Source organism: Bubalus bubalis, chromosome 9 (genome assembly GCF_019923935.1).
Source record: "Bubalus bubalis isolate 160015118507 breed Murrah chromosome 9, NDDB_SH_1, whole genome shotgun sequence".
In the NCBI taxonomy this organism is placed as follows: Eukaryota; Metazoa; Chordata; class Mammalia; order Artiodactyla; family Bovidae; genus Bubalus; species Bubalus bubalis.
Genome location: NC_059165.1, coordinates 898,248 through 918,782, shown reverse-complemented (window position 1 = coordinate 918,782; position 20,535 = coordinate 898,248). Strand labels below are relative to the sequence as shown.

At 42.8% G+C, this 20,535-nt stretch overlaps 1 protein-coding gene across 12 annotated transcripts in view; it reads right to left on the bottom strand.

Moving 5' to 3' along the window:
* The window catches only part of TMEM232 (transmembrane protein 232), a 254,981-nt gene extending 244,389 nt beyond the window's left edge, over positions 1–10,592 (bottom strand). For 2 of the 12 annotated variants that reach the window (XM_044947231.1, XM_044947235.1), the window contains exon 1: positions 10,475–10,592. The gene's annotated coding sequence lies outside the window, so the exon portion shown is untranslated. The other 10 variants (XM_044947229.1, XM_044947239.1, XM_044947243.2 and 7 more) reach the window with 7 other exon arrangements.
* Positions 10,593–20,535: the final 9,943 nt, after the last annotated feature.

The following is a 20,535-nucleotide window of genomic DNA, read 5'->3' as shown; positions in this document are numbered from 1 at the left end:
GGCAGCCCACCAGGCTCCCCCATCCCTGCAATTCTCCAGGCAAGAACACTGGAGTGGGTTGCCATTTCCTTCTCCAATGCATGAAAGTGAAAAGTGAAGGTGAAGTCACTCAGCCGTGCCTGACTCTTAGCGACCCCATGGACTGCAGCCTACCAGGCTCTTCCATCCATGTGATTTTCCAGGCAAGAGTATTCTCTATGGTACCCCAAAATGCAGAGTACTGACTGAGTTTGTGGACTGAAATGGAAACAAAATCTTAGGTGAATAAAACTGAGCTTAAAGGCTAGATCAGAAGACTTTGAAATTGATTTTTAAAAATAAAGTCTATTAATTCTGAGATGAAAGATTAAAAAAAAATCATTACTGACATCAACTATTTCGAAGACCTGCTCCCGCCTCCACTCTTGATACCATCTCTTGGCGTATCCAGCACCCACTATAGAGTATCGTCTGCAACAAGGCACGTCTTCTCTACCACATTCCAGAGATGATTTTCAATAATTTAAATAGACTCTGAAAATTTATCCTGCATATTTATCTGAAGTGGGCAAGTAAATAGCTTGTTTTTACCTTCTACTTCAGACATGATTTTTATATTAAATGATATCTACCCTTAAATTTATTTTAGTTCACAAAACATCTGCAATCTCGTTTCTGTTATCCCCACCCTGAGGCACTCTTTCCAAGGCTGACAATGATTTCCAGGTGGACAATTCCACTATCAGTGTTTCTGTACTGGTCTCCCTGATCCCTGCTCTATAGTTACTGATTTCACCATGCCTTCTGGAAATAAGTCTTTCTCATTCATCACATTTCTCCCTTGGCCTGTCTCCCTGCCTCTGTGCCGTCTCCTCCTCAGACGCTTGCCTGGGGTAGTGGATAAATGTGCACGCGCAGGAATCAGCTAACTTTAAGTTCCGTCTCCAGTGCCACAGACTGCATCTGTCACAGTGCAAACTGCCTACCTTGCAGCCGCCTCAGTTTCCTCGTGTGCAAAGTGTCTTCTGTTAGTGACTCATTAGTCAAGGGAAGAGTACAACTCATTAGTGCTTGTTCTGTGTGTAATACTCTAACTAATCAGATACATACAATAAAGACCTTACACATAAAGAATTATATAATTAATACACCACATGGTACGGACAGAAATGATAATTGTTAAATCTGGGGTCATAAGAAAAGGAAGATTCATCTACTGTGCTCTCAACTCTTCTGCATGATTAAAGCTTTTATAGTCATATATGCACTGTGCTGTGCTTAGTCACTCAGGCATGTCCGACTCTTTGTGACCCTACGGACTGTAGCCCACCAGGCTCCTCTGTCCATGGGATTCTCCAGGCCAGAATACTGGAGTGGGTGCCATGCCCTCCTCCAGGGGATCTTCCGACCCAGGGATCGAACCCAGGTCTCTGACACTGCAGGTGGAATCTTTACCATCTGAGCCACCAGGAAGGCCCATGTGATACACACACACACACACACACATATACATACATGTGTATATATATTTTGGTCACAGCAAGTGTTTTACAGGATCTTAGTTCCCCTACCAGGGATTGAACTGTGGACTCTGGCAGTAAAAGTGCCATGTGCTAACCATTGGACAACCAGGGAATTTCTTATAATAAAAATTTTATAAGTACTGATTGACAATCACATATATTTAATCATTTTTACAGCATTTAATTAAAAATTACAAAGTAACCATAGTTACATAGATACAGTATATATCTATTTCTTTAAATGTTAATAAACCAAAAAAGACACAATATCTAACTATTTCAATACCAAAAGAATAACCCTCACACTTGAACAAAAACTATTTTAAAAATGCTAATAAAATTATTTAGTTTATCATTTTCTTTTTTTTAAGAGTTTATTTAGAAAGTATCATAGTGTAAACAAATTGTACCACTTTCATTTTCTTTTAAAACAAGACTCAATGCAAAGCTGAAGCCACTCATGAGGATTGTGCTTCTCCAGAAAGTTGGATTTTTTTTTTTTTAAGAATATCATTTTCTTTTATTCTTATGCTCATTCTTTTTCTCCAGAAAACTGTTATGTGTTTATAAAGTTACCGCTTTACACCTTTTTAAAATTTCCACAGTCTTATCAGATCTTATATAAATACATTTTAAGATTGCCCAAGGTAGAGGATTTGGGTCTGTATGGGAAAATAAATTCATAGGGAGATCTCACCTGTAAGAATTCTAGATGAAACTATAAGGACACCAAATCCAACAACACCAATAAAAAGAAAAGTTCTTTATAACTGAGAAAGGTCAACCTCAAAAGAGCAAAGATAATGTAATACTATAAAATCTATTGTTATAAGCCATAACATTGATGGATTTTAGGTGAAAAAGAAAATATTTTTTACATGACAAAGAATAGTTCAATTAAATCCAGTTTTCACTCATGGTTATAAAATAGAAACTTTACAAGTCAGCAGCTTTACTCAATTTAGTTAAAGGTGTCTAGGAAAATCTAAAAGAAACATGATAATTAACAGGAAAAACTTAGAAGCTTTATCTAAAAAGCCAAGAACAAGACAAAGATATCCATATTATTGCCACTCTTCAAAATTTTATAGTTAGTCCTAATCAACAAATGGAGGAGGAAATGGCAACCCGCTCCGGTATTCTTGCCTAGAGAATCCCATGGACAGAGGAGCCTGGTGGACTACAGTCCATGGGGTCACGAGAGTCGGACACGCCTGAGTAACTGACACACATCCAACAAAAATATAAGAAAAGGGAAAAAGGGGCATAAACATGGGGAAAGAGGATAGTATATGTGAAAAAGAGTTACATAAAAATCTCAAGAATACACGTACAAAATATAGATTACTACTACTACTACTAAGTCGCTTCAGTCGTGTCCGACTCTGTGCGACCCCATGGACTGCAGCCCACCAGGCTTCTCCATCCATGGGATTTTCCAGGCAAGAGTACTGGAGTGGGGTGCCATTGCCTTCTCCCATTCGATTTTAAAAGACAAATAAATAAAAATTACTGATAGGGGTTTCAGTTTCAGAAAAGACGACTAATTAACATAGACTTAGGATCCTGTCTTTTAAAGCAACTTTGTAGGACTAAGAAGGAAACTTGAAATCTAAGAAATAAGGGAAAACACCCTGAGCTAATCTACAGGGGGAAATGAATTACTAGGAATTGGTTGTATATGGGTAGACAAAGAAGTAGTTAGCCAGCGTGGCTCTGAGAAAATAAATTAGCAAAACATAGTGTAAGCTATGCTTTAACTGTTTACAAGTCCAGTAGGAAACAAAAAGAAAACCAGCAAAGGTACAGAAGATGTAAACAATATATGATGGACACAGAGGATTCTGCATTTAATCAGAGAATATTATCTTTCCCAAGCACAAGTACAATTTTCTAAAAATTCTAGCCTAAAGCAAGTCTTAAATTACCAAGAATAGGTAATTTATGAGTAGATAATCCTGACATCAAAACACAATCAAATTAAATGTAAAAAAAATTAAAACTCTATGTTGTGGAGGTTGCAATTCTAAGTCACCTGTGGGACAAAAATAATGGAATTCAAGAACACTTGAAACTAAATGAGAACAAAAATATCACACATAAAAACTTGTGAAATGCAACAAAAGTAGCATTTACCTCAAACAAAAAAAAAAAGCTAAAAAATTAGCTCACATAAGATATAAGAAAAATAAGAAGATATACTCCCCAAAAGTGGAAGAGAATTAAGAACAAAAATTAATGATATACAGAAAAAATCTGAGAGGAAAAAAAAATCAACAAGTATACTCAAAATCATTAATCTTCAAGAATATTCAAATTAGGCCCACAATTATATTTTCTGTTCAAATAGAAGGGCTGACATTTTTCAAAAATTAACAATATAGGTTTTGTGATGTGTAGAACAATGGAACTCTCATATGTTGCCACAGGAGTGAAAATAAGCTGTAAACATCTTGGAAATCCATTTCCATCTTAGAAAGGTAATCATACACCTATCCCTTGACCCAGAAAGTTCACTCCAAAAGAAATGTTTCAAAAAGATACGCATGAGGATGTTTACAGGATTATTATTATTCACAACAGCCTCAAACTGGAAACAATTCAAACATCCATCAGTAGGAGAATGGATAAGCTTGTGATCTGTTTATGTGATAGGATTCTTCCCCAGTAATAATAAAAAAAAAATGATTGCAACAGGCAACAGAAATAGATTATGCTGAGTGAAAGAAGGCAAATACAGAAGTGTACACAGTGCAGGATGCCATATACAAAGTCCAACAACAGGCAAAACCATGTCATGGTTTGGATCCAAGAGCGTGTGAGAACGGGGCTAGAGTAGGGACTGAACAGACACGTAAAACATTGGGGTAACATGGGTGTACGTACGTATCAAAGCAGAATGCAGTTTTCAGAATGGTACAACAATACCTCCCATACTGAATACTGTCCTGCGTGTAATGTGGCTGGTCGCTGTCCCAAAAGAGATGGAATCGAATCCACTCTCCCCACGCCTCTGGGCTTCACACATGAACTTGACTGACACAGCAGAGCAGAATACTACTCTCGGACACCCGACCATAGAGAAGCCCTTGCAGCATCCTCCTCGGTCTCCTGGCTGTGCTCTCAGAGCCCAGCCCACGGGCTCAGAGGCCAGAACCACGTGGAAAGCACACGCAAGCCCGCGGGCCACAGCTCTCCCTGCGCGCCCTGCGGGCCCACTGCTGACCGCACGCAGGAACCGCAGGCAAGGCAGCCAGCCGTCCATCCTGGTCAAGGCCTCAGGAGGCCAGGGCCTCGGCTGACAATTAGGTGAAATCACAGACCAGAGTCCACGTAAGGCTCACGCAGCTGCGAACAACCAACTCCAGGACCGAAACTCGGGAAAATTTCAGCCACTGAGTTTCAGTGATGGTTGCCAGCAACGGGCACCCAAGTGTACTCGCTGACGTGTACAACGAACATTAGTGCACTTCACAATGTGCAACTTTGACCCCAGTGAACGATGGTAAGAGAGTACATTAGAATTAGGTTTAGTGACGTTTAACAGGAGTAAAATGACAACGTAAATGAAATGACAGGATAGAGGTATTTCTCCCCAGTGTTAAAAAAAAAATTAAGTCTAAACCTACACAATTTAGGGTCTGTCTGTCAGTTTCACAGCTCTAAGAAACCAAGCTCCTGTAAACAGGCCTGTCATGGAGACTGTCAGGCCTACCTTGCTTCAGCTTGTTCCCCAGTTCAACCCAAGTGTCAGTCACCCAGTTATGTCTGACTCTTTGCGAGCCCATTGACTGTAGCCCACCAGGCTCCTCTGTCCATGGGGATTCTCCAGGCAAGAATACTGGAGTGGGCTGCCATTTCCTTCTCCAGGGGATCTTCCCCACCCAGGGATCAAACCCAGATCCCCCGCATTACAGGCAGATTCTTTCCCAGCTGAGGCAACAGGGAAGTTCATGCAGCAGCAAGTCACTGGGGAGGCACCACCAGTCACTCTACCCTTTTCTTCAAGGGAGTGCTGCTAATCCAGGCTCCTTTGCATCCCTCCTCCTCTTCTCCTAAATCAGGATGTCATTATCTTTGTGTTAAAAGAACACAATGGCTGCTTACCTCCCGGTCTCCTTTGGATTTCTTTTCCTCTAGGCTCACCTTTTACGTGACTGCCAGAGTAACTATTCCAGACATAAATCTCCTGATCATTTTTTGCTTCTTCCATCTCCACTGCCGTCAAACCCAAGTGTGTGTGCCCTGCGCACAGTGAGGCCAAACTGAGAAGCTTGATTTTGGAGCAGAGAAAGGCTGATCGCAGGCCTCGGGCACGGGCAGCAAGCCTTCACACTCACCTAATCAGCACCTCCCTCGGTCTGTGCCTCAGAAGGCAGAGAGGTTGAGGACGCTAGAAGCCTTTTTCCTGCCAACAAGAAATGGGGGACACAGACGGGCTTTGTACCCAGGAGGGTCCCATAGCGTCCTGTCTGGTTTTAGCATGAGGGAAAAGGGAGGACATGTAAAGCATGTCCCTTTGGAACTAGTTAAGAGATTAAAGACGTTTAATTTGTAAAAGAGTATGGGTGGTGGGTCATCCTTGATGCCTTGTAAATATGAAATCTATGTATTTTTTTAGAACCCCTCTCCCATTTAGTTGGTATTTCTCTATGCTGAGGAAATAAGTAATGTTTTTCCCTTTGTTATCTGAATATCTCCAAGGCAGAAAGGTGAAACTGCCTGAAGGCACTGACTTTTTCCTTACTTAAACACACACATGCACACGAATTTAGTTCCCTAAAGAGCTTGCACAGGGTGCCCTGTAGGAGGAAGAAGGCTCCTGGAGATCGTGGGGACCGTGGTGACGTCACAGAGAAGAGACCCACACCGACACAGAGGCTGCACTTTTTTTCCTACACGACAGTGGGTTCATCAATGCTCACCGACGTGCTTCCTTACCAGAACTAAAGGAGACGGCTGCATAAACCACAGAGCTAGCCTGGGCCAGAAAAGCCCAAGACGGCGACAGTACACTGACCCGAAGGTTTCCCAGCGGGACCCCAAGGGCAGAGCCCTCCCATGTGAGCGCCAACGGTGGGCGCGGGGCCTCCGCCTCAAGACGGCGTTCAGCTCTCTGCCCCGAGGGCTCCCTGTGATGCTGGGCACCCTTACCACAGCTGTGAAGGAGCTTAAGGGCCCGTGCACGCTCCAGCTGTTTCTGAAACTCACCGCCCCTTTGCCTGAATTCTGATGACTACCCACCTCTCCCCAGGTGGGTTCGTTAGTGGTCGAGAACCTGCCTGCCAGTTTGGGAGATGTAAGAGATGTGGGTCCGATCCCTGGGTCGAGAAGATTCCCCTGGAGGAGGGCATGGCCACCCACACCAGTGTTCCTGCCTGGAGAATCCCGTGGACACAGGAGCCTGGCGGGCTGTGCTCCACAGGGTCGCAGAGTCAGACAGGGCTGAAGCGGCTCAGCACTCAGCACATACACCTCTCACCTTTCAGAAAGCTTCCAGCTTCCTCCATGAGGGAGAAGAGGTCTTTAGGGCATGATCTCTCCCATCCCCATTCCTTGATCTATGAACAAATTTTCTGCTCTGCTTTGCCAAACCTGGTCTTCAATAGGCCCGAATGACACCAGGCAAGGGAAGACCCTTGAAAGCTGAAACTCCAATACTTTGGCCACCTGTTGTGAAGAACTGACATTAGAAAAGACCCTGATGCTGGGAAAGATTGAAGGCAGGAGGAGAAGGGGAGGACAGAGGATGAGATGGTTGGATGGCATCACCGACTCAATGGACATGAGTTTGAGCAAGCTCCAGGAGTTCGTGATGGACAGGGAGGTCTGGCCTGCTGTAGTCCATGGGGTCACAAAGAGTCGGACACAACAGTTACTGAACTGAACTGAAGGAAAGATCCTAATTGGAGTCTACCTGATCCGAGAGGGTCAGTAAGAGAGAGATGTTTCCTGAGACTGGAATGGAGGTTACAGGCCATTCAGAGCAACTCCTTTAGCAGCACCACCAGGAACACAGAGGCAGCACAGAAGCAATATCTGGCCACTGAGTATGGATGGACTGCACCCCACAGCACAGCAGGGCTAGGAAAATCTTCTGCTGGCCTCGCTGTGGTCCAGAAGAGACGACAAAACAGAGGAGACACTCTGGAGGCAACATGTGCCAAGTGCTCCGTGGCGCCCTCCAGTGCTTCGCTGACACATGAGCACCCAGGACTTTCGATAACCCCAGGGGAGACAGGCTTAACAGAAACTAAGACTGCATATCCAGTCAGAATAGAGGTTTGGAGGGTATACAATCAATTCAAGTACGGGAACATTTCCCACGCACATAAGTCCCTCAACTATGATTCATAACTACTTCATGTCTTTTTATCTTTGTACCAGTAAATAAAGTACTTGACATTTTCCCAGAAATAATAAATAAATATAATCCATAATTAACATGAAATAGTAATATTCAAAACACTGAAAACTGAAGTGGTTAAAGTATTCACATATGATTTAGAAAGCCTTGGGCAATGAGGAAAATGAAGTGAAAGGTACCATTAAGGTTTAAACATGAACCATTCTCATTCACTTCTCATCAGTCATTTATTCAGAAAACCTGCAGTGAACTGAGATTTAAACGACAGTCTTGTTCTGACTTGGTTAAATATCTTAAATCTCATTTATTCACTGAAGGGATTTCGTTCTAAAAACGAAACCAGAGAATCTCACACATGTGCCTTCAGGAAAATAAGACTTAAGAACTGAAAGACTGTTTTCCCATAAATGCCCAACTGACAGAAAATCAGAACTTGTCTTCTGATCAATGAATATCCACAAAGAATCTTTCCCCCATTCTCAATCCATGAATGTACTGATCAGACTCTGGCTGGACTTACCCCTCTTTGGACTCTTTCCACAAAATACACAGCCCACGCCAAACCCTCAGTAGACTCCCCTGTAGCTTGCTATGGTTTGCGTTTTCCGAATTACAATTCCTCTGCTATTCAATAAAGTCAATTGCTGGTAATTCCAGCTTGCATCAGTTTACCTCCTTATTTAGGATGATACCCAATATAGGAAGCCATTTGGCTTTGATGCAAACTACTCACATGATGAATAGTTTGTGGAAGAATGGCAAAAATGGATATAATTGTCCCTGAATTATCGTATTGGATTTCCGCTGTGTGCCAGCACTCTATAAATGTCATTGACACTGGACTGAAGCTGAGCGGAGCCTTGTGGGACCCCAGGCACCGAGGCCCTTTTGGCCCCTGTTTCTTGTTTTCTTGTAGACTCCAGCCCTTAGGACCTTCCCTGAGTTTCAAAGGGCAGATTCAACAGTTGCTGATCAAGGAGGACCAGCCAAGAAACCACCTGGAGCACGATTAAAGGGACCAGAGAGGTTCATCAAGATTAGGAGACCTGACCTCCTGAGATGAGACCAAGGGCCTGCAAGCCCCGGGAAGCTTCAAACCTTTGCCACCTGATGTGAAGAGCCGACTCACAGGAAAAGACCCTGATGCTGGGAAAGACTGAAACAAAAACAGAAGAGGTGGCACTGGAGGAGATGGTTGGATGGCATCATCGACTCAATGGACATGAGTTTGAGCAAACTCCAGGAGACAGTGAAGGACAGGGAAGCCTGGCATGCTGCAGTCCATGGGGTCACAAAGAGTTGGACATGACTTAGTGACTGAAAACAACAAAGCCCTACTCAAACCCTAATCTTGTTAGAGACCCCATCTTTGAACCATCATCATAGAAGCCTTCATCAAATCCTCCTGGGTTGAAAAACAGTTTTTCAAGGCAAGAGCCGGCTGTGCCCCACCTTTGCCTGGCAAAGTAATAAAACTAGCCTTTCTACTTCACCCAAAACTCTTGTTTCAGATTGATTTGATTCCTCACCCATGTACAAGACAGGCTGAACTTTCAGTTAACAGGATCTACAGAACAGTCAGATTTAAGTATGAATTCGATATGCTTCATACCTACCTATCTGGCATAGACTCAGAATTTAAGTTTTTAACATTAATCCCTAGTGTATTTTTTTTAAGCTCCAATTGAAACAAAGTTGGAAAAGTATATTTTAAAAAACAATTTCCGAGAACTATACAAAATTATAGTAAGCCTTTGGCTTGGTAACCTACACTAAAAAACACAAGATATAGACTCTAACCTTAGGAAAGAAACAATGGTTATTGACCAAAGATAACCAAAAAGATAGAATCCATTCAGATACATTGTTGAGATAAGTTTACAAAGCAGGGGGGAAGGAAGATACTACCATCACCTTGGGTGTTAGTTGCTCAGTCCTGTCAGACTCTGCAGCCCCATGGACTGTAGCCCACCAGGCTCCTCTGTCCATGGGGTTCTCCAGGCAAGAATACTGGAGTGGGGTGCCATCTCCTTCTCCAACCATCACCTTACCTCTTCCTGGAAATTTTTCCTAAGAGATAACTTGTGCCCTTTTATCAAGATTAATTGCTTTTTAAAAAATCCTTGCATCTCACATTCTCAAGGATTTTTCCCTGGACCCTTACTTGCCAAACACTTGAAATTTTTTGAAATTTCGAAGTCTGCGAGAGGGGCGGGGAGCGCATCTCGCCAAGTCTGTAAGGACTTGGAAACTGCCCAGAGTGGAAAGCAGGATTCAGAGCTAAGGATTCCCGCAGGACAAGGAAGTCCATGTGCAGAGGAAACGAAAAGAATTCCCCGATTAACAGCAACAGGAAAGCTGCCCAGCATAAAGCCACGTCCCCATCCCCGGCCTATCCGCTCTCCCTGCTGCAGGGCTCCCCTGGGTGCCCGGCGGCTCAGATGGTGAGCCTGGGCGGGGAGCGCGGCAGCGAGCTCCTCCAGACAGCCAGGGCCAAGGAACCCGAGGGGGAAGGCTCGGTGCCCCCACCTGTGGACCTCCGGGCGGGCCCGGGGTGGCGGACGCGGCTGTAACCTCAGCTCGCGAGTGACCAGAAGGAGCTCACCCGGGGCTCGCGCCTGCGCGGACCGGCGGGTTGCTAAGGACGCGGTAGGAAGCACTCAGAGCCGGAAGGCCGTCAATTTAGAAACAGGTGACCAGGCTGAGCCAATCAGCGCCCGCCGGGGAAGGCCGACTTCTTTAGGGTCAGCTGACCACCGCTAGCCAATCAAGGCTCTCCAGGGAAGGCCGGCCTCTTGAGGGTCAGCTGACCAGGGCTGGGCTGGAGGAAGCGCAGGCTGGAATCAAAATTGCTGGGAGAAATATCAGTAACCTCAGATATGCAGATAACACCACCCTTATGGCAGAAAGCAAAGAACTAAAGAGCCTCTTGATGAACGTGAAACAGAAGAGTGAAAAAGTTGGGGTAAAGCTCAAGATTCAGAAAACTAAGATCATGGCATCCGGTCCCATCATTTCCTGGCAAGTAGATGGGGAAACAGTGGAAATAGTGCTGACTTTATTTCGGGGGGCTCCAAAATCACTACATATGGTGGTTGCAGCCATGAAATTAAAAGACGCTGACTCTTTGGAAGGAAAGTTATGACCAACCTAGACAGCATATTAAAAAGCAGAGATGTCACTTTGTCAACAAAGGTCCCTCTAGTCAAGGCTATGGTTTTTCCAGTACTCACCTTCTGATGTGAGAATTGGACTATAAAGAAAGCTGAGCACCGAAGAACTGATGGTTTTGAATGGTGGTGTTGGAGAAGACTCTTGAGAGTCCCTTGGACTGCAAGGAGATCCAACCAGTCCACCCTAAAGGAGATCAGTCCTGGGTGTTCATTGGAGGGATTGATGTTGAAGCTGAAACCCCAGTACTTTGGCCACCTGATGCAAAGAGCTGACTCATTTGAAAAACCAGATGCTGGGAAAGATTGAGGGCAGGAGGAGAAGGGGACGACAGAGGATGAGATGATTGGATGGCATCATCTACTCCATTGACATGGGTTTGGGTAAACTCCGGGAGTTCGTGATGGACAGGGAGGCCTGGCATGCTGCAGTCCATGGGGTTGCAAAGAGTCGGACACGACTGAGCGACTGAACTGAACTGAACAGGGCTAGCCAGTCAGAGTCCGCCAAGGAAGTTTGGTTCAATTCAGAAGCTCAGGCCTGTCCAACTCTTTGCAACCCCATGGACTGCAGAACGCCAGGCCTCCATGTCCATCACCAACTCCCGGAGTCCACCCAAACCCATGTCAATTGAGTCAGTGATGCCATCTAACCATCTCTAACCCCGTCTCCTCCTACCTTCAATCTTTCCCAGCATCAGAGTCTTTTCAAATGAGTCAGTTCTTTGCATGAGGTGGCCAAAGTATTGGAGTTTAAGCTTCAGCATCAGTCCTTCCAATGAACACCCAGGACTGATCTCCTTCAGGATGGACCGGTTGGATCTCTTTGCAGTTCAAGGGACTCTTAAGAGTCTTCTCCAATACCACAGTTCAAAAGCATCAATGCTTCTGTGCTCAGCTTTCTTTATAATCCAACTTTCACATCCATACATGACTATTGGAAAAACAATAGCTTTGACTAGATGGACTTTTGTTGGCAAAGTAATGCCTCTGCTTTTTAATATGCTGTCTAGGTTGGTCATAATTTTCCTTCCAAAGAGTCAGCGTCTTTTAATTTCATGGCTGCAGTCACCATCTGCAGTGATTTTGGAGCCCAAAACAGTAAAGTCTGCCACTGTTTCCCTATCTCTTTGCCATAAAGTGATGGAACGGGATGCCATGATCTTAGTTTTCTGAATGTTGAGCTTTAAGCCAACTTTTTCACTCTCCTCTATCACTTTCAGCAAGAGGCTCTTTAGTTCTTCTTTGCTTTCTGCCATAAGGGTGGTGTCATTTGCATATCTGAGGTTATTGATATTTCTCCTGGCAGTCTTGATTCCGGCTTGTGCTTCATCCAGCCCAGCATTTCTCATGATGTACTCTGCATATCAGAATCCTTCTCAGTTAGGATCATGGATTTTAAAGAAAGGTTTCCAGGTGGTTCTATACATACTAACTATAAGGGGGAAATTTTAAACACAAAGAAATGCCTAGTTTTAAATGTAGTATCCCTCCCAAGAAAGAAATTTGTATATTTACAAAAATTTCTATGTCTAGTAACGGGTAAACAGTTTCAAATACTCTACTAAATGTCACAAGGGTTTTACTAAGAGCAATTCTGAATCAATTTAAAGCTAAGGAACAGGGATTGTCCTGGTGAAATAAATTGCCTTAAAAAATTAAGAACTTCAAAAGAAAATTCAACTAATCCTGATGAATTACATCAGTCCTGAATTGTTTCTGTTCCTAATAGGCACCAAATAAGTCTTAATGTTTTAAACTGCATTTTGATACTTGAAACAAAAAGTATTGGTCCAAATCCATAGACTGCCTCAAGAGTGAACTCTAATATAAACTCTCAGCTTTGCATGATTATGATTTTGATGTGTCAGTGTAAGTTCATCAGTTGTAATAAATTACGACTCTGATTGGAGCATTCATGATGCGGGTGGCTCTCCATTAGGGGAAGTGGTGAGTGTATATGAGAAATCACTCTACCCTCCTCTTAATTTTGCTGTGAACCTAGAAACACTCTAAAAATAGTAATAATACAGACTGCAAAAATAAAGTATTTGCAAACAATAACTTAAAAAGCAGTTCTGATCCCAGGCTTCTCAGAAACACATCCTCCTAATAGAGCAGTAAGTTGAGGGTAAGAACAAAAGTGAAATTGAGAGAGACTGTAAAGGGTATTTCTTAGCAGATTCTGGAGTGCCAACTCACAGTTTCCAAAAGAGAGAAAATATAAATAATATTTAAAAATTAGTATGGGGAAAACTTCTTTGAGACAAAAGAAAAACTTGAAATAGCAATGTGTATGTGTGTGTTTTAGAAGAGAGTGAAAAATGAAATGATTTTAAAGTTCATTTGGAAAACTAAATTGCTGGGAGCCCGCATATTGCATATTGAGTGAGGATCTGTAATAGCTCAACTGGAATTCTATCACTGCCGGGAGCCAGCGTGAGGCACTCCGCCCATGACAAAGGTCATGAGGAAGGAGGCTCGGCATACGCAAAGGCGGGATCGAGCCTCAGGAGTCCCCCTGGAAATTCTCGAGCATCTACCCCCAAAACCAGAGTCTGCCTACTTTCTGCTTTGTGCTTTCACCTACACCTCTGACTTTACGGGGGGCTGTCCCCCACTACCTCTCTCTGAAAAGAGAGTTAGCTTACAGCTCCAGTTAATAATTCCTGGATGTGACAGTGTTTCAACCTACAAACTCCTTTGGAAATCCTCTAGCCTGCCTGAATGGGTTTTCCCGGCCACATGTGATTGTTCAGAGCCTCCCAACTGTGAGAGGCAGGAGATGTTCTAAACTGCCTAAACACAGATTCCTTTGAGTAGTTAAAAGATTGATTAGAAATTGTATTGGTGAAGGGTTTTTCACTTGTTGGGCCAATGTTTGCTGCTAAGTCTCCATACTCCTTACCTACTGTGTCCTTGGCAGTGTATTGATTGATATAATGGGTGTATAGAAATGTAAAATGCCGCTTTGTCCAATGCTTTTCGGAAGGCTGGCGCCTGACTTTGGAATAATCACCTTTAGAGAAAAGTTTCTTAAAATGTTAACAGGCCTCCGGGCAAGAAGATGATGTCAATCACCTGAACTTTTGCATATGATAAGTTTGAAAGCCTGGCTTCGATTAGGACCAGGAACTGCTGTCCTTGCATGACTCCACCCCTTCCCCCATTATCCTCTATGCATACCTTAAGGTATAAAAACTACTTTGGAAAATAAAGTGCGGGCCTTGTTCACTGAAACTTGGTCTCCCCATGTCATTCTTCCCTTTAACTTCCGGCTGAGCGTCCATCTGGAGCGCGGATGTCCTCTGCGACCATTTATTTGCCTGGGCTTCTAAGACCCACTCGAGAAGGTGTCTAAGGTGGGGCACCTTCCGCTATTCGAGAGGGCGCCTGCGGCCTCCGTGGTCAGAGCTAACCTGGTGTCACGGGTTATATTGATTTTCCGCGTAAACCAAGCCACTCAGCTTCTTTTCTCCACTGAATTTCCTCACTGAGCTATCCTCATTTTATTATAAATAAATAATTAAATAGGTCGCCGACGCCGTCCCCGCTTCGAATACCCTGGATCAGCCGGGGCTGGACCCCGGCACTAAATGGCAAGTTAGCCAAAAAGGTTACAAAAAGGAAGCAAGCACAGAAGAGCTTGTCTTCAGTTCAGTTCAGTCTCTCAGTCGTGCCTGACTCTGCGATCCCATGAATCGCAGCACGCCAGGCCTCCCTGTCCATCACCAACTCCTGGAGTTCACTCAGACTCAGGTCCATCAAGTCAGTGATGCCATCCAGCCATCTCATCCTCTGTCGTCCCCTTCTCCTCCTGCCCCCAATCCCTCCCAGCATCAGAGTCTTTTCCAGTGAGTCAACTCTTCACATGAGGTGGCCAAAGTACTGGAGTTTCAGCTTTAGCATCATTCCTTCCACAGAAATCCCAGGGCTGATCTCCTTCAGAATGGACTGGTGTACTGGAGTTTCAGCTTTAGCATCATTCCTTCCACAGAAATCCCAGGGCTGATCTCCTTCAGAATGGACTGGTTGGATCTCCTTGCAGTCCAAGGGACTCTCAAGACTCCTCCAACACCACAGTTCAAAAGCATCAATTCTTCGGCGCTCAGCCTTCTTCACAGTCCAATTCTCACATCCACATACTATAACTTACTGTGAGAATTATTTATTAGTCCACATAATACATTAGAAATAAAATATTTTAAATATCTTCAGATCCCATCCTCAAAAATGGTAGCTGCATCACAGTACCTAATTCAGTAACTCAAACATAGTACATGCTTAATAAATAGTGTTGGGTGAATTCCTGAATAGAAATGTAGACGATTTTCATTTCATCCTGTGAGCCAAATTTATTGACTGTCAGAATTTCTGAGTGAAAATACTAATATAAATGAATAACCTGCTTGTTCTATACTTTTGTTTAGCAGAATATTTTTCCAACTCTTGAAAGCTGTCAAAATAGTCTGCTAATCTTCACTTGTATTTTGACTCACATCTAAGTGAATTAAAAAAAAATTAGTTTCTCAGTCGTGTCTGACTCTTTGTGACCCCATTGACTCTAGACCACCAGTGTCTTCTGTCCATGGAATTCTCCAGGCACGAATACGGGGCTGAATAGGCGTTCCTTTCTCCAGGGGATCTTCCTGACCTAGGGATCAAACCCAGGTCTCCTGAAATGCCAGCAGATTCCTTACTCTCTGAGCCACCAGGGAAGTTCCAGGTGAATAATAATTGGACTCAAAATATTTATTAAACTATTTCATGGTTTAAATATTTCTATCATATGATTATTTTCCAAAAAACAAATCCTTCACATCTATTTACTAAAGAAGAAGGTAAAATTTTTAATCTATATGATTCTATTAATGTTTGTGTGAAAATGTTCCTAATTATTAATGTTTAGTGCTTACAATATCTTTTATCCATTACTTGTTATATGATGGCTTAAATGTTGTGACTTCAAAATATGAACATGAATTGTTTGATAACCTTCCCTTCTAAAGAGGAAGCCAGACCCCTTCCCCTTGCTTTGGATTTAGTGACTCACTTCTGGATAACAGAATGCAGCAGGAGTGATGAGGTAGGATAAGGTCATAAAAGACTGTGTGGCTTCGTCTCTGTTGTCTTGGATCACTTGCTCTGAGAAGGAGTCAGCTGTCTCGTTATGCAAACACTCAGGAAGTTCTATGGAGAGATGCACCAGGCAAGATATTCAGAGCCCTCGTGATATCAAACCAGCAAGAATTCCACAATTAGCCGAGCAAGCTATCTTAGAAATGGATCCTCCTGTTCCGATCAAGCCCAGTCAAGTCTAAGATGACTGGACCCCAAGTTGAAGTCTTGACAGCAAATTCATGAGAGACCCTGAGCCGGAACCACTAATCTAAGCCACTTTCAGATCCTCAAACTACAGAAACTCAGTTCAGTTCAGTCACTCAGTCGTGTCCGACTCTTTGTGACCCCATGGACTGAAGCACACCAGGCCTCCCTGTCCATCACCAACTCCCAGAGTTTACCAAAACTCATGTCCATTGAGTTGGTGATGCCATCCAACCATCTCATCCTCTGTCGTCCCCTTCTCCTCCTGCCCTCAATCTTTCCCAGCATCAGGGTCTTTTTTCCAATGAGTCAACTCTTCGCATGAGGTGGCCAAAGTACTGGAGTTTCAGCTTCAGCATCAGTCCATCCAATGAACACCCAGGACTGATCTCCTTTAGAATGGACTGGTTTGATTTCCTTGCAGTCCAAGGGACTCTCAAGAGTCTTCTCCAACACCACAGTTCAAAAGCATCAATTCTTCGGCGCTCAGCTTTCTTTATAGTCCAACTCTCACATCCATACATGACCATTGGAAAAACCATAGCCTTGACTGGACGGACCTTTGTTGACAAAGTGATGTCTCACTCCAGAAACTATAAGACAATAAATATTTTAAGCTGTTTTTGGGGGGAGTAATTTGTTTTGACAAAACAGAGAACCAATACAAATATTACACTGATATTCTCATAAAAGACATATTGGCCATTCTTTTTAAATGCTACAGAGAATTAAGTACATTAATTTCTGAGTGACGTTTTTCTTAAACTAGTTTGAAGACTTGCATTCTGTACCTTTTCAACATTATTATTTTAGAAAGGTTTTGAAGAAATATATGATGGAAGGGCTTTATTAGTGCTTTGCATGAATGCTGAATCGCCAGTCATGTCTGACTCTTTCAACCCCATGGACTGTAGCCTGCCCACCAGGCTCCTCTGTCCATGGAATTCTCCAGGCTAAAATATTTGAAGTGGGTTTCCATTTCCTCCTCCAGGAGATCTTCCCAACCCAGGGATGGAACCCGAGTCTCCTGCATCTTCTGCATTGGCAGGTGGGTTCTTTGCCACTGAGCTGCATGGGAAGCCTGGTAGTGCTCTAGAGACTGTTGACTAACTGCTATGGACAGATTTAATAATCTAAAAAATTTTATTGCTGTGTCCCATAACTAAATCTAGTGTATCTATTTTTTATAAAATAATTTTTTTCTTAGCAAAACAAAAACCATAAAATGCTATCTTAAAACAATTAGAAAGTGGAGAATAAAAAACTAAAACATAAGTAAAACTACACCCAGACATAACATATATCCTTTTATTGTGTATCTTTATTGTTATTTTTACAATAGTGAAATCATATCATGCACAATAGTTTTAATCTAATATGAACACATTCACTTGTCATTTACGCTGTACCTCTGATGTAATCATTTAACACGATGCCTCAAGCCCTTCTCAGCTCCTTCACCACTATCACTCTAGATCAAAATACTACTGTCTCTTACCTCAGCAGCTTGAAACGTCCTGCCAAGTAGAAGAGACTTTCACCTTTGCCCCAAAAGGAAGCCAGGTTTCTCCTTCTAGAACATCATTAAGGTCACCCCCCTCTACTCTTCAGTTCAGTTCAGTCGCTCAGTCGTGTCTGACTCTTTGCGACCCCATGAATCACAGCACGCCAGGCCTCCCTGTCCATCACCAACTCCTGGAGTTTACTCAGACTCACGTCCATCGAGTCAGTGATGCCATCCAGCCATCTCATCCGCTGCCGTCCCCTTCTCCTACTGCCCCCAATCCCTCCCAGCATCAGGGTCTTTTCCAATGAGTCAACTCTTCACATGAGGTGGCCAAAGTACTGGAGTTTCAGCTTTAGCATCATTCCTTCCAAAGAAATCTCAGGGCTGATCTCCTTCAGAATGGACTGGTTGGATCTCCTTGCAGTCCAAGGGACTCTCAAGAGTCTTCTCCAACACCACACTTCAAAAGCATCAATTCTTCGGCGCTCAGCCTTCTTCACAGTCCAACTCTCACATCCATACATGACCACAGGAAAAACCATAGCCTTGACTAGACGGACCTTTGTTGGCAAAGTAATGTCTCTGCTTTTGAATATGCTATCTAGGTTGGTCATAACTTTCCTTCCAAGGAGTAGGCGTCTTTTAATTTCATGGGTGCAATCACCATCTGCAGTGATTTTGGAGCCCAAAAAAATAAAGTCTGCCACTGTTTCCACTGTTTCCCTGTCTATTTCCCATGGAGTGATGGGACCGGATGCCATGATCTTCGTTTTCTGAATGTTGAGCTTTAAGTCAACTTTTTCACTCTCCTCTTTGACTTTCATCAAGAGGCTTTTTAGTTCTTCTTCACTTTCTGCCGTAAGGGTGGTGTCATCTGCATGTCTGAGGTTATTGCTATTTCTCCTGCCAATCTTGATTCCAGCGTGTGCGTCTTTCAGCCCCGCGTTTCTCGTGATGCACTCTGCGTATAACCTGAATCACCGTCTGTCACCAGCAAGGCCCTGTCCAACTTGGCTCCTGCACCCCTTTCCGCTCTCAGTGAATCCTTGCGCACTGGCTTCCTAGTTTGTCATCAGACCTTATAATTAGCTCTACCTTGAAAATTTTTCTCCAAGATAGTCACACATGGCTTATTCTTTCACATATGTCTGTTTAAAGATTATTTCAAAGATTATTGGCTTCCCTGTCCAGGCAATCTAAAAATTCTGCCTCTATCATTTAATTTTCAAAATATAATACATGTCATTATCTGACATTGTAGATGTTTGTTTCATTGTTTGACATGATAAATTTACCTGTTATTTGCCTCCTGATAAGAATGTCAGTTCAGCAACGTAGGGACTTCATGTTGTTTATTACTCTGTCCACATTGCTTAGAATAGTACCTGGTACAGTTAGGTGCTCAATAAATATATTTTGATTAAAGAACCATATGGATGCACCATTTTAATTATTAGTAATAATTACTTGATATTTGAAATCCTAACAATTATTCCTATTGTGAGCAATTATATCATGAATATGTCCATAAGTAAATATGTACACCCTATGTTTGTCTCCTAAGATTTAGGAGTCAAAAGCTATGACTATTTTTGTATTTTTTTAATACATACTGCCAAAATGCCCTCTATCGAAAAGTTGTTATATTTTAGGACTTCCCTGGTGGTGCAAGGGCTAAGACTCTAAGCTCTTGATGCAAATGGCCCAGGTTTGATCTCAGGTCAGGAAACTAGCTCCTGCATACCACAACTAAAAATCCTGCATGCCTCAACAAAGATCAAAGATCCAACACCCCGCCAGTAAGACTTAGAACAGCCAAATAAATTTAGAAAATACATGTTATTTTCTTGCCTGGAAAATTCTATGGACAGAGGGAGCCCAGTGAGTACAATCCATGGGGTCACAAGAGTTGGACACGACTGGACAACTGAGTGTGCGCACACACGTGCACACACACACCACACATACAGCTTGTATTTTATACCGCTCCAGAAATGAATAAGAGTTACTTTTTTCTCACTTTGCACAATATTGGGTATTGCCCTTTTAAACATAGTTTTTATAGAGGAAAAGTGGTTATTACTCAAATTTGCCTTTCTCCAGTTACACAGATACTTGTTCATTTAACTGTTACCCATTTGCATTTCTTTAAAAATAAATTGCCTCTTCATTTCCTTTGCTTATATTTCTACTGCTTTTCCCTTACTGATAATAGTTCGTTTTTACAATAAAGTAACCCATTGTCCAAACCATGTTAAAGTGTCATTTTCCTGGTTTGTGGTTTGTCTTTAAATTTTGATTATTGTGTCTTTACTTTTTTATCTCATGTGGAAATGTACAGTTTGTATGGTTCCTCTTTCTCTACACTGCTTTTGACTTTGCTGTCACCTTCATAAAGTTTTCCAATCCACTATCTGAAAATTATTCCCCAAGTATTTTCTTCCAGTATTCAATCTTCAAAAAAAACAAAAAAGAAAGCAATATATTACAGCTGGAATTCATTTAACAGTAGGTTGTGAGGTGAGGCTGTTGTTTCTTCCTCTCAAGTGGCTACCCAGTTCTCCTCCTTTTAGTAAGGCATCCTTTCTCCAGTGATGTAGATGTGAAATTGTGAGCTGCCCTTGTTTTTATATGAAAAGTGTATATATATATATACACACACAC